Here is a 14,221-nt window from a genome sequence, read left to right as displayed (position 1 = left end):
ATTCCCTCTAATATCCTCAAAAAACCTCCCCAAAATCCCCCTCACCGTTGTGCTGGGGGTGCCGGACCACCCCCCCCCAGCACACCCTCCCACACAACACAAACAAACCCCCCTTTTCCCTTGTGCCCCCCCCACCCTTCCCCAACCCCCCCACCCCCCCCCCCACCGCCCACCCCCCCCCCCTCCCCCTCCTCCCTCATCAAACCCACCACACCACCCCCCCCCCGCCCCCCCCCTCTGTCTGTCTGTTTGTATTTTTGGGATCTGAACCCAGCACCTAACTGATTGGTGGAGGGCAGGGCAGTCATTGCTCATTCGTTCGGAATGGCACTTGCCTGTCACTCCTGAGGGTTTCAGCCAGGTCTCTGGTTACAAGTAATTTAATCCTGGTGTAGCAAGAGAGTAAGAGTTCGAGCTGGTGCCCCGAGGAGAAACCCTGAACAAAGGATTACCTGGGCTTTTATACCCTCACAGTTTGTATGCCAGAAAGTCTGGGGTCTTCCAACTGAGTCTTTGGCTCCTGCTGTGTCTCAGTGTCCAGTCCCCAGGCTGGTGCCACAGGTCCCTGTGCCCTTTCCTGTGCCAAGGGTTGGCAGCTCCTGGTTTCCTGCCTCAGGCTCCCATCCGGAGCTCAGCCTGCAGCTCTCATTGCAACTGCACCCTGAGCTGCCTGCACCGAATGTGCTACTCAACACATGGCTGGTCTTCATCACCACAAAACCACACAACAGTGATGGAAGATACTCAGCTCAGGAGTCTGGCTCCTTTTCTGGCAAAGTTAATCCCCAGTCTTAATTATTGCAGAGTCACTCCATGGGTTGGATAAGCCCAGACATATCTTGATCTTTGTGAAGTTCGTGCTGGTGCTTTCTGCAGCACCTCACACTCCCTCAGAAGACTGACTCTGCCTGCTACATAATCTTTCCTCATCCTCTGTTTCATACTCTCCTTGTTTGTAATGACAGCAAACTCTGAGGGCATATTGCATCCTCTTGCCTTGGTTGCTGATAAAAACATTAGGCACATTGGGCTCATCTTCTGTCCCAGAGGAATGGCACTAGTAGCAAGTTCAGGTGTTCTAGTCTATCTATCCAAACTCAAACATAAGGTTGGCTGTAAGGACATTTCAAGGCCTATTGCAGCATTAGAATTTGCAAGTTATTAGTACCCAGGGCACTTCCCATTACAAATTAACTCATTGAAAACTAGATTCTCTGTGCTTTCAAGCATTTTAAATTGTTTATGGTGGAGAAGAGAGTTGTGATAAAACCAAATAATGCTTGTGTAAACACTACTGGACAACCCAATGCTGTATAATGCACCAAAATAAGATGTAATTTCTCCCCAGTACTTTACTAACACTGGGGGGGAAAGTGCTCTTCCACTGTTGTTGTGAGAGGTCTCACAACAAAAGATTCTCTTTTCATCCAATTCCCATGTTCATCTCTCTGGAGGCAATACCTTTAGTCTTTCAAAACAGGTTTTAAATGTCTCAGAGTGGGCCTCATGCTGTTTTTGCCAAGAAGAATCATCCTTCAGTACAGGCAGTGGAGAGAAGAGTTAAATCATAAGAAAACAGGAAGTAATAATGTTTTCCTCATTCAGCACAGTCACAATGTGAAAGCTAGCTGAGGAAGAGTGGGTGGAGTGTGCTGGTAGGGTCAGAATGGGCCCGAGTCTTCATCTGTTAGTTTTGAGGTTAAATGATACTTTCCTTCTGCTGACTTGGATCTAATATAAGCCTTCTGCGAAATAGGGGTGCATTTCTGCAAGATTTCAGTGTGTCTGCAAGCTGGCAGCATACAATACACAGAGACCAGACTTTTGTTTAGGTGTAGGATCCTCTACTTCTTTGTACAGAAAATTTCTAATACAAGCTCTGATTCCATCTTCATGGTATCAGTTTGTGTGAAGTATGGCAGGGGGGGTAAAGGAGGAAAAGGTGGGTAAAGGAGGAAAAGGTGGGTAAAGGAGAGAAGTCTGTTTGAGCATACAATTTACAGATCTTGGTGCAGATCTGGACGTCTTTGCAGCCATCTACAAAAAACCAACTAACTAACCAACTCAAAACCAAGCGGAATCACCACTTCAGCAAAGACATTGAGGACTGTAATTTGCATGGCACTAATACACCATCTGTACACACTGAACAGCCTTTAGTCCCTGCCACACAGGGGCTGAATGTTAAATAAGCCTGAACTGAAGAATCCTCCATCAAAGTGGTCTGTTTCCAATAGAAGTCACCCTTTCCACTGGCTTAAGAACAGAAATAATTTTTCCTGCAGAAATCAGAGTTTGTCTTGGTTTTGTTTGCCTCATTGCTACCCATTTCCAGAGGGACCACACAGGGAAGATCTATTTTATTCTGAGTCAAGAGAACCTTCCGGAAACATATGCATACATGTGTGTATTTTAAGTATTTTAATTGTACAGTTAGTAAAATGTTTTATCAGTGCTGTGTGAGTTCAGTTTTCATGTTCAAGTATTTTTTTTTCCTGAAAAATAAATAAAATTTTGAAACTCCTAATTTTACTGGCACTGGATGCTCTCTCTTTTGGCATTTTCATTAAAAAACTAAATGAAAGTAAGAATTCTTCTGTGGCTTAGCTATCCACTATTTCATTTAAAAAGACAGAAGATCGTTTTAGGCTATCAAAAAAAAAATCAATGTATATCTTTATTTCTAATTTTTAGCAGAATATATTTTCAAACTCATACTTTTCCAAATACACTTTCTGCAAGAAAATGCAAAGATTTGTGCAAAGATAGTATGCCTTAAAGAAGTGCCAGAATTACTTCAAACTGACATGAAAATTTTGTCTTTCCCTGTAGTATCACTGAGTTGGCTGTGTATTGGCAAGCCTTTCAACACACACATTTTAAAGCAGTGAAAAGTATCCCAGGTAAATAGAGGTAAGGAAAAAGTGCATTTTTTATGCCTCAGCTTTTAATAGTGACAACAAACCTTTTGTTGCCTGGTCCTCAGAGTTGGGAGGACCATGTCAGCGGGAAGTGACTTCCCATTTGTAGACACAAACTGTCAGGGACCAGTTGTACCAGTTGACAGATTGTAGGTCTTTTGTGCCCACACTGGTTCCATCCCAGAAGGATGGAGGAGGTGGTGGATGTCCCAGCAGGACCCCTCTCATCACCTACTAAGTTCTTGGGAGTCTGGAGACGTGCACGCTGAGTGGCACTATTCAGTGTTACCACAGTTTACAAGGCCATGAAGGATGACCTAGGGAACTACAGACCTCTTAGTCTAACTTCAGTACCTGAAAAAAAATTTGGGGAAGATCCTACTGGGTGCTGTTGAAAGGCATTTAAAGGATAATGCGATCATCAGGCACAGCCAGCGTAGACTGACAAAGGGAGAGTCCTCTTTAATTAATGTGCTATCCTTCTCTGATGATGTCACCAGCTAAACTAGGGGATGAAGGGAAGGCAATGGATGTAGTTTTTCTGGATTTTAGTGAGGCCCACTGTCCCTCACAGCATCCTTTTGAATCTGACTGTGAGATGATCAGGTACCTCCTCAGGGGTCTGTGTTGGGAGAATGCTGTTCAGCATCTTTGTCAGCAACACGGACAATGGGACCAAGGGCACCCTCAGCAAGTTTGCCAGTGTCACCAAGCTGTGTGGGGCAGTCAATGTGCTGGAGAGAAGGGATGCCACACAGGGGGACAGGCTGGGAATGCACTGCTCTTAGCTTTTTACTCACCCACCTGGTACAGTTGTCTTCCCTCAAGGGAATTACTTTCAGATAGTTTACCGGAGGAAGACAAATTCTTTTTAGGCAGCCCAGGATACAACTGTTTTCCTGGGCAGTAAGTGCACATTGCTGGTTCAAATCTAATTTTTCATCTCTACCTGATATCCCCAGGTCCTTCTCTGCAGGACTGGTCACAACTCATTCATCCCACAGCCTGTACTGAGGGCGGGACTGCTCCCGATTTTTCTTTGCTTATTTGGGTGGTTTTTGTTTTCCCTGTTAAACTGTCCTTAACACACAAGTTTTCCACCTTTTACCCTTCTGACTCTCTACCTTATCCTTCTGGTATGGGAGTGAGCAACTGCGTGGGGCTTTGCTGTTGGCTGGGGTTAAACAAAACACAGGGTAAGGTGCTGTCTGGGACAAGCCAAAGTGGGCATAAACATGGTTACAGGGCAGGAGACATGTTCTCCTTGGGTAACCACAGCCTCTAGTTCTGCACCATGAATCGATGCTGACTGGACTGCTGTCCTTCCCCAGAGTTTCTCACTAATCCAGACCCTTCCCTGTCACAGGGGAACAGTCTTGACCTCACACAGCTTGAAACCATCCAGAATCAAAGCGGCTTCCTGGTTTCTCAATGACACACGCTTAGCTGTCCATGAGCTTGCACTTCTAGGCTCCTGGGAAGTCTTGGGCTGCAACTGGGCAGGGCAGCTGGGTAGACCTCACCTTCATTTGAGTCCCAGAGTTCTCCCAAAGGGGGTCAGAGCTCAAGGCAGAGAAGAAAAGAAAAAACGAGCTACCATTGCTCCCTGTGGCAGAAAGAAAACAGACTCATTGTCATTCTGACCCAAGTTCAGGTACTCCTTGATAAGTAACATAGAGAATAGAAATTCTCAGCTGCCCTGGAGTTGCTGAATTGAGCTTAATGACTAACAAACAAACAAAAAAAGATAAAAGGGTGTAAAGGTATGCACAAAGGATGATAAATGTAGCTGGAATCAGTGGAGATAAAGAGGCCTACAGTGGTTTTTTAGCAAGTCATGTAACAGGAAGCAAAGAAAACATGCCCAAAGAAAAAGTCTGAGGGAAGGTCACATTTGAAGCATTTGACATTGAAGCATTCAGGGAATATGATCACCAGAGACCCCTTTTGATGAACTTCCAGGACCTTACTTGTCTGCTTTCTAATGCTTCAAATTGTGTTAAAAATTTAACTTGGTTTGATTTCAGTATCAACCTGAGCCACAGTGAGAGACTGCGGCCCAGGAGTATTATTTCCCTGCAAGGTTTACGGCTAGAACATGTGACAGCTTCACTCTGTGCTCCAAGCACATCTGCCTCTGCTCCAGAAGAAGTTGCCTGCTTATGAGGGATGGGAAATACTCTCCATGTGTTAGAGCAGCTCCAAATACAGGCTCTTGGGCTTGGGGCAAGCATGCTGGTAATCAGGCTTGGGGAGGCATGGGAAGCAGAGACAGGATGCCCAGCAAGGGCAGGAGGGTGGGTGCAAAGGTCTGCTGGGTACAGCCAGAGCAATTGGGCTTTTCTCTGCTGGCAGGGTTTTTCTCTGCAGGCAATTTTCTCTGCACCTGGGCATTGTAGAGCCCCAGTGAAGTCCTCAGCATCTGGGAAGGCTGGGAGCTGAGTGGTGGCCCTAGAGAAAATCCCTAGCACTGGATGCTGAGTTGCAGGTGCCCCCTCAGCCAACATGCTGAGAGCTCTGCACAGCCCCAACAGCACCAAGTCTTGCGTTTGGCTCTTTTGGGCCAGGGCTCCTCCGGCTTTGGAGAGACCCACAGGGACCTGAGAGCATGGGGCTCTGCAGGATGTGCCGTTTTCAGACTGCTGGGAGGGCTCACCAGAGGGCAGTGATCCTTGCAGCAGCCCTGAGAGCACTGGCTGGCCCTGGGTCTGGGAGCCTGCAGCTGAGCCTGGCTGGGGCACAGGGGGCATTTGGGCATTTGTAGATGGAGCCAGAGCCCTGATGCATGCCTGCCAGCAGAACTGATTTACTGTGCACCACAGCCAGGCATTTGGGGTTTGCAAGCACAAGTGGTTTTTTGAACTTTAAACTCCTTCCCCTCCTGTTTGCTATCTCCAAATAGGTTTGCTACACTGTGGCACAGCAGCAATCATCCTTCTTTCTTTCAGTGGCCCTTTGCTGGGCTCTCTCCACTATGTGCCTATCTCCTTCGTCCTGGGAAGCCCACAGCTGGGCTCGTTAACAGCTCCTTGGGCCTTTTCACCCTGGTGATGTATGACCCTTTCAGAAGGTGGCACCTCAGTACGTGCCATGTCCACTGGCCTCATTGAGCTGCTTCTCTGGCTGCTTGTACAGAAACAGGCACCAAACACCAAAGTCTCCCAGTTTGCCAAATACCATGGGGTTGGACATTTTGGTGGAGACTTGAAAACATTTCCTTTGAACCCCAAAGCCCCAGTCCATCAGGTAGTGAGGGAGGAAGGGCAGAAGAGACATGGGTCTTCCTTCAAGGGTGGTATTTCTCCAGAATAACTTCTGCAGAAGTGGCAGCCCAGCCTGCAACTGCAGCCAGCCACCCTGTCTGGGCAAGGGTCCCCAATGCACTCTGACACACCAGCACTTCATGCTCGTTCTGGGTGGGTGAGGGCTGAGAGCAGCTCTCTGGCAGCTGGCACCCAGGAATGCATTCCTAGGTGTTCCTTACCAGCTTTCCCTGAAAATAGTAAGGGCAGAGGCATCCACAGTATGACCCAACAAGCCTTTCTCAGCCTGGACAACTGTTGCTGGCAGCACAGTGACCTCAGACAGAGGACAGGAAACTGAAGACAGAGAAAGGGAGAAGGAAGAGTGTAAGGCTTGGGATTAGCTCCCACGTCCTTTGGGAGGCAGCACACATGCAGGGAATAGGGGCACATTAGCAGCCTCAGCTGCATCTCCCTTCTCCTTCCCTGTTTTGGGGTCTGATTAAAAAAAACCTCCCCAGTTAAATTTAGAGGGAGATGCTGCTCCATCCTGGGCTACCTGTGCCAGCAAGGGTTGGGTTAGCTTTTGGGTATCCCTGAGTGTCCCCAGCCACGTGTTCAGCATCTCAAAAGAGCATCTCTTTGCAACCCTGCTGCTCCTCATCCCTCTTCCTGCACCTCCCTACATAAGGCAGGGTAGCATAAGGTACTTCTGTGCTGACAACGGACAAGTGAACATCTCCTCTTGCACCTGGGCCTCAGTTCAGGCCATAAGGCAAGGATTTGGCCTTCGCAGTATCTGTCAGAGTTTATCCTTGGCTTGTGCACTGAAAGCCTTCAGAGCAGGAGGAGCACTGTCCCAGACGCCCTGTGAAATATGGCACTCAGTACTTACATAAAATAGACCAATTCTAATTCATTGCTTTACTTCAGATTTTGTGCTGCAAGCAAACACTTTAATTACATAGGCTCTCTGGTGTCTCAGCCACCTTTCAAAGCATGGTACCACAACTGAAAACTAGCTGACAGGAGAGAATTAAAGTGAGACTGGCTCCTTTCCTTCCTCTTCAGTCACATGCTCTTGCTTCCCACATGACACTCGCCCAGCACCCCCACAGACTTCCTGCTTATTTGCCTTTTGATGACAGGCACGAGTTTCAGACCCACTGCCTGCCCCACTGCAAGGAGTTCCACCTCACCCAACTGCCTTGTGTGGGCAACCACAGCCTGGAGCACGGGAAGCTGCATCATTCTTCACTGACCGGTGTGAGCTGAGGGCTCAGGAAGATGACATTCTGCTATAGGCAGCTCCCAGGTTTAAGGCAAACAACTCTCAGCAAAGCCCTAGTGATGCTCCTGCTGTCACAGGCAGGAGAGGGATTCTCTAGCACCTGGCGTTCCAAGCTGTAAGTTTCTGTCTGAAGTTTCTCTCATCTGCCCCACAATCGCTGTGAAAGGACAGAAACTGGGGCCACTGAAAAGACTCTGTTTGGAGTCCTGGCCTTGTTGGAGATGGTTGCTTGCCAAGACCCTGAGGCCTGAGCAGAGCTTCTGGCATTGCCAAGTCATTGTTCACAGGTGTGTTTGCTGTATGCAACACTGAGCCAGGTGAAAGGAGAAAGGAGGCACTCTGCCCTCTCTTTGGTTGCACCCGCTTCATAACAATGGCCCTGGAATTCCCCCACCTCTCTGCCTGGCTGGACTTTTCCTTTGGTAGTTTTTGGTGATCCCCACAGAAGACCCCTCACCTGTTTTACAACCACCATGATGGATGGACTGAGATGGGAGAAGCCTCTCCCTCAAGGACTGAGACATGAAACTCCTATGTGGAAAACCACCCCCCTCCTTCCAAAGACTGGGACTGAAACCCCCAACCCAGGGGAGCTGTGTGGGGAGGCGAGCTGACCAAAGTGAGATGGATGTTGCAGGTGGGAGCAGTGGACCAAGACAATGGTTCTCACCCACTGCTGAGAATATGGACGGTTTGTACCCTTTTTCTTTCCCTCAGAAATTACAATAGACTGTTCTTTACTAGTTTTGCTTAATTTTCAAGATTCATCCCCTTCCCCCATCAAAAAAGAGTATAATGGGAGTTTGAATTGATTGGAATCTCTGAGATCTCCCTGATGTAACAGGTGGATCCTCAGCTGGACTGGACCAATGGACTTCGTCTCTACATTTGGTAGCTACAGACCTTTTTTCTCTTCCTCCCTCTTTTTCCTTATTCTTCCCTTTTTCCCAATTACCCCCTAACACATTTTGCTGTGGTCATTCAATAAAGGTGCACTGGTTTTTGATTATTACTGCAAACCCCCTGTGCCATGTTGGTTTTTGCACTCTGAGATCACTCAACCATCATGAAACCCGTTCCTAAGGACGGATCGTGACACCAGTTCCAGAGAGGATCGAGGCTGCATATCCAGTGTGGAGATGCTCAGATCAAGGAAGATTTCATGCGGTTTCATGTGGTTTAGTTGGAAGAAAACAGCCAGGAAGGGACAGCAAGTTTCAATGAAAACACACAGTCTGGATATGCAGCTGGGAAAGGGATTGCCACTTAAGGAAAGGAAATGTAGAATTTCTGCTTGGCATTCTTATCTATGCATTCCACATGCCCACTCACCCTATTTTGTACTGACTTAATTTTATTTTCTTCTTTTCTCTTTTTCTCTTACTTCAGCTATGGATTCTTTCTGTGACATCTTGTTTGCTACAGAGAATGCCCTAACTGGCAATAAGGCAAAGATCTTTTTTTCCCTGTGTTATCTTTTCCCATCTACCTCTATTTATGACAACATTCTGATTTCACTTTATATTTTTTCTATTTTGCTTGTTCACCAGGTTATTTATGAACAGTAGCATTCAAAAACACTCTCCTAGGACAGCCCAGCAAAGATAGCACTGAAATCCATCTGCATTTATTGGGAGCTGAAATTTTCTTACAATAGGTGCTCTCTCTGTCCTCTGCTTACCCATATTATCCTGGTGATCAGTTATTTGTAATACTTGCTCAACGCTGCCAATTGCAGAGCAGGTGGTTCTTGCCTGAGTAACAGATGGTTGTCTTTCAGGGGCCAAAGTACAGCAGCTGAAGTTCCTACCCAAAAGGCATGTAACACATCTCCCCAGAAAATTTCCAGGGAAATAGAAACTGGCCCACCAAGCTGTGGCAGATAACAACTGCAGATTTTTGGAAAAAGGGTCCAGGAATATCAGCAGCTATGTAGGTACCATTTATGTACTATTTAAGGTGTAAGAGGTGAGTTACTATGTAAAAATTGACTTATTTCATCATAATAATGTAATTATTACTGTGAAATAATGGTAGCCACAGCTGCATATACATATTTAGCCCCGCCTTACTTGTATTCAAAACCAAACCAATCTGCCATAATTTAGATGTCCTGTCAATGAAATTATGCCATTTGTGAATGGAAACCACCGTTTCAAAATGAAATATGCTCCTACACACCACTTTCCTTTTCACAGAGTCTGGCTTTCATGGAAAATGTTGGTACCTACAGGGCAGAAAGGATGCCAAGCAGAACACTCCCTGTTTGAGGACTGTGCCTTACACAGTCTGCTTGCTGTCAATTTGCAGCCCATTTTTGCCACAGTGACCCTCTGCACAGCCCACTGAGAAGAAAAGCACTCCCAGTCTCATTCACCTAACAGCAATGCCAGCAATATCTCTGAGGTGCAAAGGTATTACCTAATGTAATAATGTCATGGCTGTGCCACAGACCTTCAGCAGAGCTTCACTGTAAAAGATTCAACACTTTCTGCAACATCCATAGCACCCTCCATAGCATCTAAGAAAGAGCTTAGAGACTGCTTTCCCCCAGCAGTACCATGTGGCAGCAAGGCTGAGCTGTCTGCACAGCTCACAAGGAGCTTTGTCACACTGGCAGCAATATTGTCCTTCGCTCTGCAATATTGTCCCCTGTCTGTTCTGTGCTGTCATTGTCACAACAGGCAGGAAACTGGTTCAGCTTGGCAATATACCATGATCCCCCCCACTACTGAAGCGGAAACACCATGTGAGGACGTGGGGGAAGACAAAAGGGAAGGAGGAGGACTGGGAATTGTAGAACTCGCGCTGTGTTTGAATGTTTTGTGTTCTGAAACTGCAGCTCTGAGACACAGCTAGATGCACAGGGCAGTAGTGGCAATGAGAAGGAATTAGTTGTTGAACTGCTGCCATCTGCAGCTCCTAGGGAGACTGGAAGCCTTCTGCTGGTGAATGCATTTTGCCTCATCCAACGGGCACAGAGCAGCAGGGGCTTCTTATGCCTGGGTACAGTCTTCTCAATCTCTCTTTGGCTCGTTTTTTTCCTCTAGGTCCCAAAACAAGAACTAAATGGAAGTGTATCTTTCCATTTCCACTCTCCTACAGAGCCACCTACATAACAGTCCATAAAATGAGGGCAGAAATTCTAGCCAACAGACGCAGCAGTGCTTCTGAAGCTCAGGAATGCTGTGATCTGGGACACTTGATGCTGAGATTCCCCCTGGCGTCAGATCTCGCAAAATCCATCATAAGCAAAATTATGGGCTCACTAAGACAATTCCCAGGAAGACCAGAGCCCAGGGGTATTTGGTATAAGTGGTTTCCCAAGGAATAGTCTTCTTAATCAGCAAATAACATCCTTAATTCAGCAAATCTTGTCTGTCCTCTGAATGTCTCATACCCTGAGAAAGATTTACCAAAGCAGATCATTGTTTCTTTTCTTAATGGATTCAGACAGATTGTACCTTTCACTTCAGGTATGAAGTTCTGTCAAAATAGCACTCCTACCCGCTACCTCAGGATGAATTTAGCAGCTAATCATCCCACATGACCTTTAGTTAACCTGAAGGCTTTTGCTTCTGGTTCATATCCCTAGCTCCCACCCTGTGGTAGTGAAGTCACACAACAATTCTTTATCTGCTCCTCTCTTCTTTTACTAGTAAATTGATGAAACTTGACTTGTTGAGGGCATTACACAAAAATGAGGATACACAGAATTATATGACCATACAGATTCATTACTGTGATTGTGTTCCCTGTGACTTCGTCAGCACCTGGTATTGATATTTGTCAGTAAATGTCAATCCCTACAGAAGTTGTATGGTTTCCTGTCCTTTCGTGTACACTGAATGATTGTGCATTGTAGAAGCACATTCATTTATTGAATGAGACACCCTATTAATAACAGACAGATGGTCTGGTCATAGAATCAGCCATTCATTTTAGCATGTGAGTGAGCAACCATCCAGGAACCAAAACTGACATCCTTATTTTTTGATGCTGTGTCATTTGTAGTATTCAACTGCATTTACTCCTTTTGTGGCAAACTGCTCATTCTCCATGCTGAAGTCTTAAAGATGGAGCACAATCACTTCTTTTCATGCTCTGCAACTTCCTTTCCCTGCTGTTTCCTTAAATCTGTTCTTGCTGGCCCAAGATGCAATGATATACAGAGGAAGATGAAAAGCAGTTTGCAGTAACTAGTTTTTAAATTTGGCCTTGCTCTTCAGAAGGAAAAGACATAGCAAAATGCCATAAGACCAAGCAAAATTAAATCACGCAGGCCCAAAGTGCTGCTGGCCCTGCAGGTTGGACTAGATCTGTGTAGAAAGGAAGAGTATGTTTCAACAGAGAAGAAATAGCCTCTGTACACAGAAGGGATAGTCTGTGATCAACAGCAGGTCAGTAAATTGCAGAGCAAAAGCAAGCTGAGGGAGAGAACCAATACTTCAGATATTGCAAATATTTTACTGCAGATATTGCAGATATTTTAGCAGCACCAGTATGCATAATTACTTCTTTCAATTAGCACGATTGTTTCATTAATTTTTACAGAAATACTTCCTAATTACTATGCAAAACTATCACAACTACTTGCTAAGGATTTTTTTTGAAGATAGTAGACCATATAAATGTTATGGTCTGTGTACCTCTTTTCATTACTAGTCTGTTGCACATGAAAAAAAGATTACCATTCCCTGTTTTGATGACAGTTTCGTCTCGTTTCTCTTGCTGAACTCACAGATTTATCTTCAGTTTTTAAATAAGACTATATGATGGCCCAAGCTCCTAGTACTCAAATGAGCTGTGAATTGCTTCTTAACTTCTCTCTCCATATTCTTTCCTTAATCGCTTCTCAAAAAACATAAACATTCTTCAAACCCTAGCAAACATGGTGCAGTGAAAATGATTCTCCTGCACACACAAATCTATGGGAAGAAACAGTGAGACAGAGGAACTTGATGGGGTATCTCCCAGGACATTTATCATGGAGGACTGTGCTGGCTTGGGCATCTGCACAGCTGTTAACTTTAGACTCTTCTATTGATGCCAGGATGAGCCTTTCCAAGATGTCCATATCAAAATGAAGATTTGCTGGATTTTGTTCTAAGTGCTAGACGTCTGATGGTACCGGAGCTCTTTCACAACTGGAAATTGCAGTTTGAGACACTGTGATGTGTTAAGTGGCACAGTTCAATCCACTGCAAAGGCCAGCATGTGAGACTGTGCTAGGCAGAACAGGCATTTCAGAACTGATGGCTCTGAAACAGAATATTTGTGTGTTTGAAAAAGCACAGAGCTTTGTGGATGCAGTAATTCACAAACTCATAGAATATGCTGAATTGGAAGGGACCCATCAGGATCATTCTGTCCAGCTCCTGGCCCTGCACACCACCATCCCCAGGAGAATTGTCCAAACCTTTCTTGAACTCTGTCAGGCTTGGTGCTGTGACCACTTCCATGGGGTGCCCTCTGGGTGAAGAGCCTTTTCTGATAATGCAACCTAAATCTCTCCTGACTCAGCTTCATGCCATTTCCTCATTCCTGTCACTGGTCATGAGAGTCAAGAGATCAGTGCTGGCCCCTTCACTTCGAGGATGTTGAAAAATCACTATGAGGTCTCCCCTCAGTCTCCTGCAGGCTGAACAGAACAAGTGACCTTCAGCTGCTTTACCTCCAGATCCTTCACCAGTTTCATTGCCACCCTTTAAGCATTCTACAAAAGCTCAATGTCTTTTTTATATTATGTCACCCAGAACAGCCCCCAGCACTTGAGGTGAGGCTGCCCCAGAGCAGAGCAGAGCAGGACAGTCCCCTCCCTTGCCTGGCTGTGATGCTGTGCCTGATGCACCCCAGGACACGGGTGGCCCTTCTGGCTGCCAGGGCACTGCTGACTCGTGTTCAGTCAGGACCAGGACCCCCAGGTCCCTTTCCATGGAGCTACTCTCCAGCCTCCAATTCCAACAGGGTTACCATGTCCCAGGCACAGAATCAGGCACTTTCCCTCATTGAACTTCATACAGGGGATGCCTGTCCAGCCCTCTCATTTGTCCCGGTTTCTCTGCAAGGCCTCTGAGGGAGTAAACAGCTTTCCCAATTTAGTGTTTTTTTGTTGTGGTTCATGTTTGCTTTAGTTTATTGTTTAATGGTTTGTTCTGTTGTACCCCTGTGTTCTCCCCAAAGTTGGTTCATCCCTGATTTGTACCCTCCCTCAAAGCTGTCCCTCATGCCTTTCTCCGCCCTTTGTTTCCAGCTTCTTCCCTTGCCTGTCAAGGCAACCCAGTCCCTTTTTCCGGAACCTTCTCTGTCACTCTCCCCTTGGGCCAATCCGTGATCGTGACACCCCTTCGGAATACCCCTAACCTGGACACCCCATTGGCCTATGAGACCTATCCTCTCCTCCCATCAGTCCTGATGGGTCCCAAACCAGCGATGTATTCCCTTTACTCCGCCCATGAAGATTCCCCATTGGATAGTTGTTTGTAACCTCCCCCTAAATTGAGGCTGATTAAAAACCCATGTGGAGTGGTGCTTGGGGCTCTCTTACCTTACTCCCTTCGCTGGTAAATAAACTCTTCCCTGTGGAACCTCAAGAGAAGAGCCTCCTCCTTTCTCCTCCACTCGCTCCCTGTCACTGTCTGCACCGGAGAGGCAGTGGCTCTTCAGGTTCAGCCATGGGCAGTCCTGAAGCCTTGGCTGTTCCCCACTCTTGGTGCAGTGCCAGAGCTCCAAGAGCTATCCCAGGCTCCAGTGGACTGCGTGAAGTG

The sequence above is a fragment of the Camarhynchus parvulus genome, chromosome Z, assembly GCF_901933205.1.
Source record: "Camarhynchus parvulus chromosome Z, STF_HiC, whole genome shotgun sequence".
NCBI lineage: Eukaryota > Metazoa > Chordata > Aves > Passeriformes > Thraupidae > Camarhynchus > Camarhynchus parvulus.
This window is presented reverse-complemented; position numbering follows the sequence as displayed.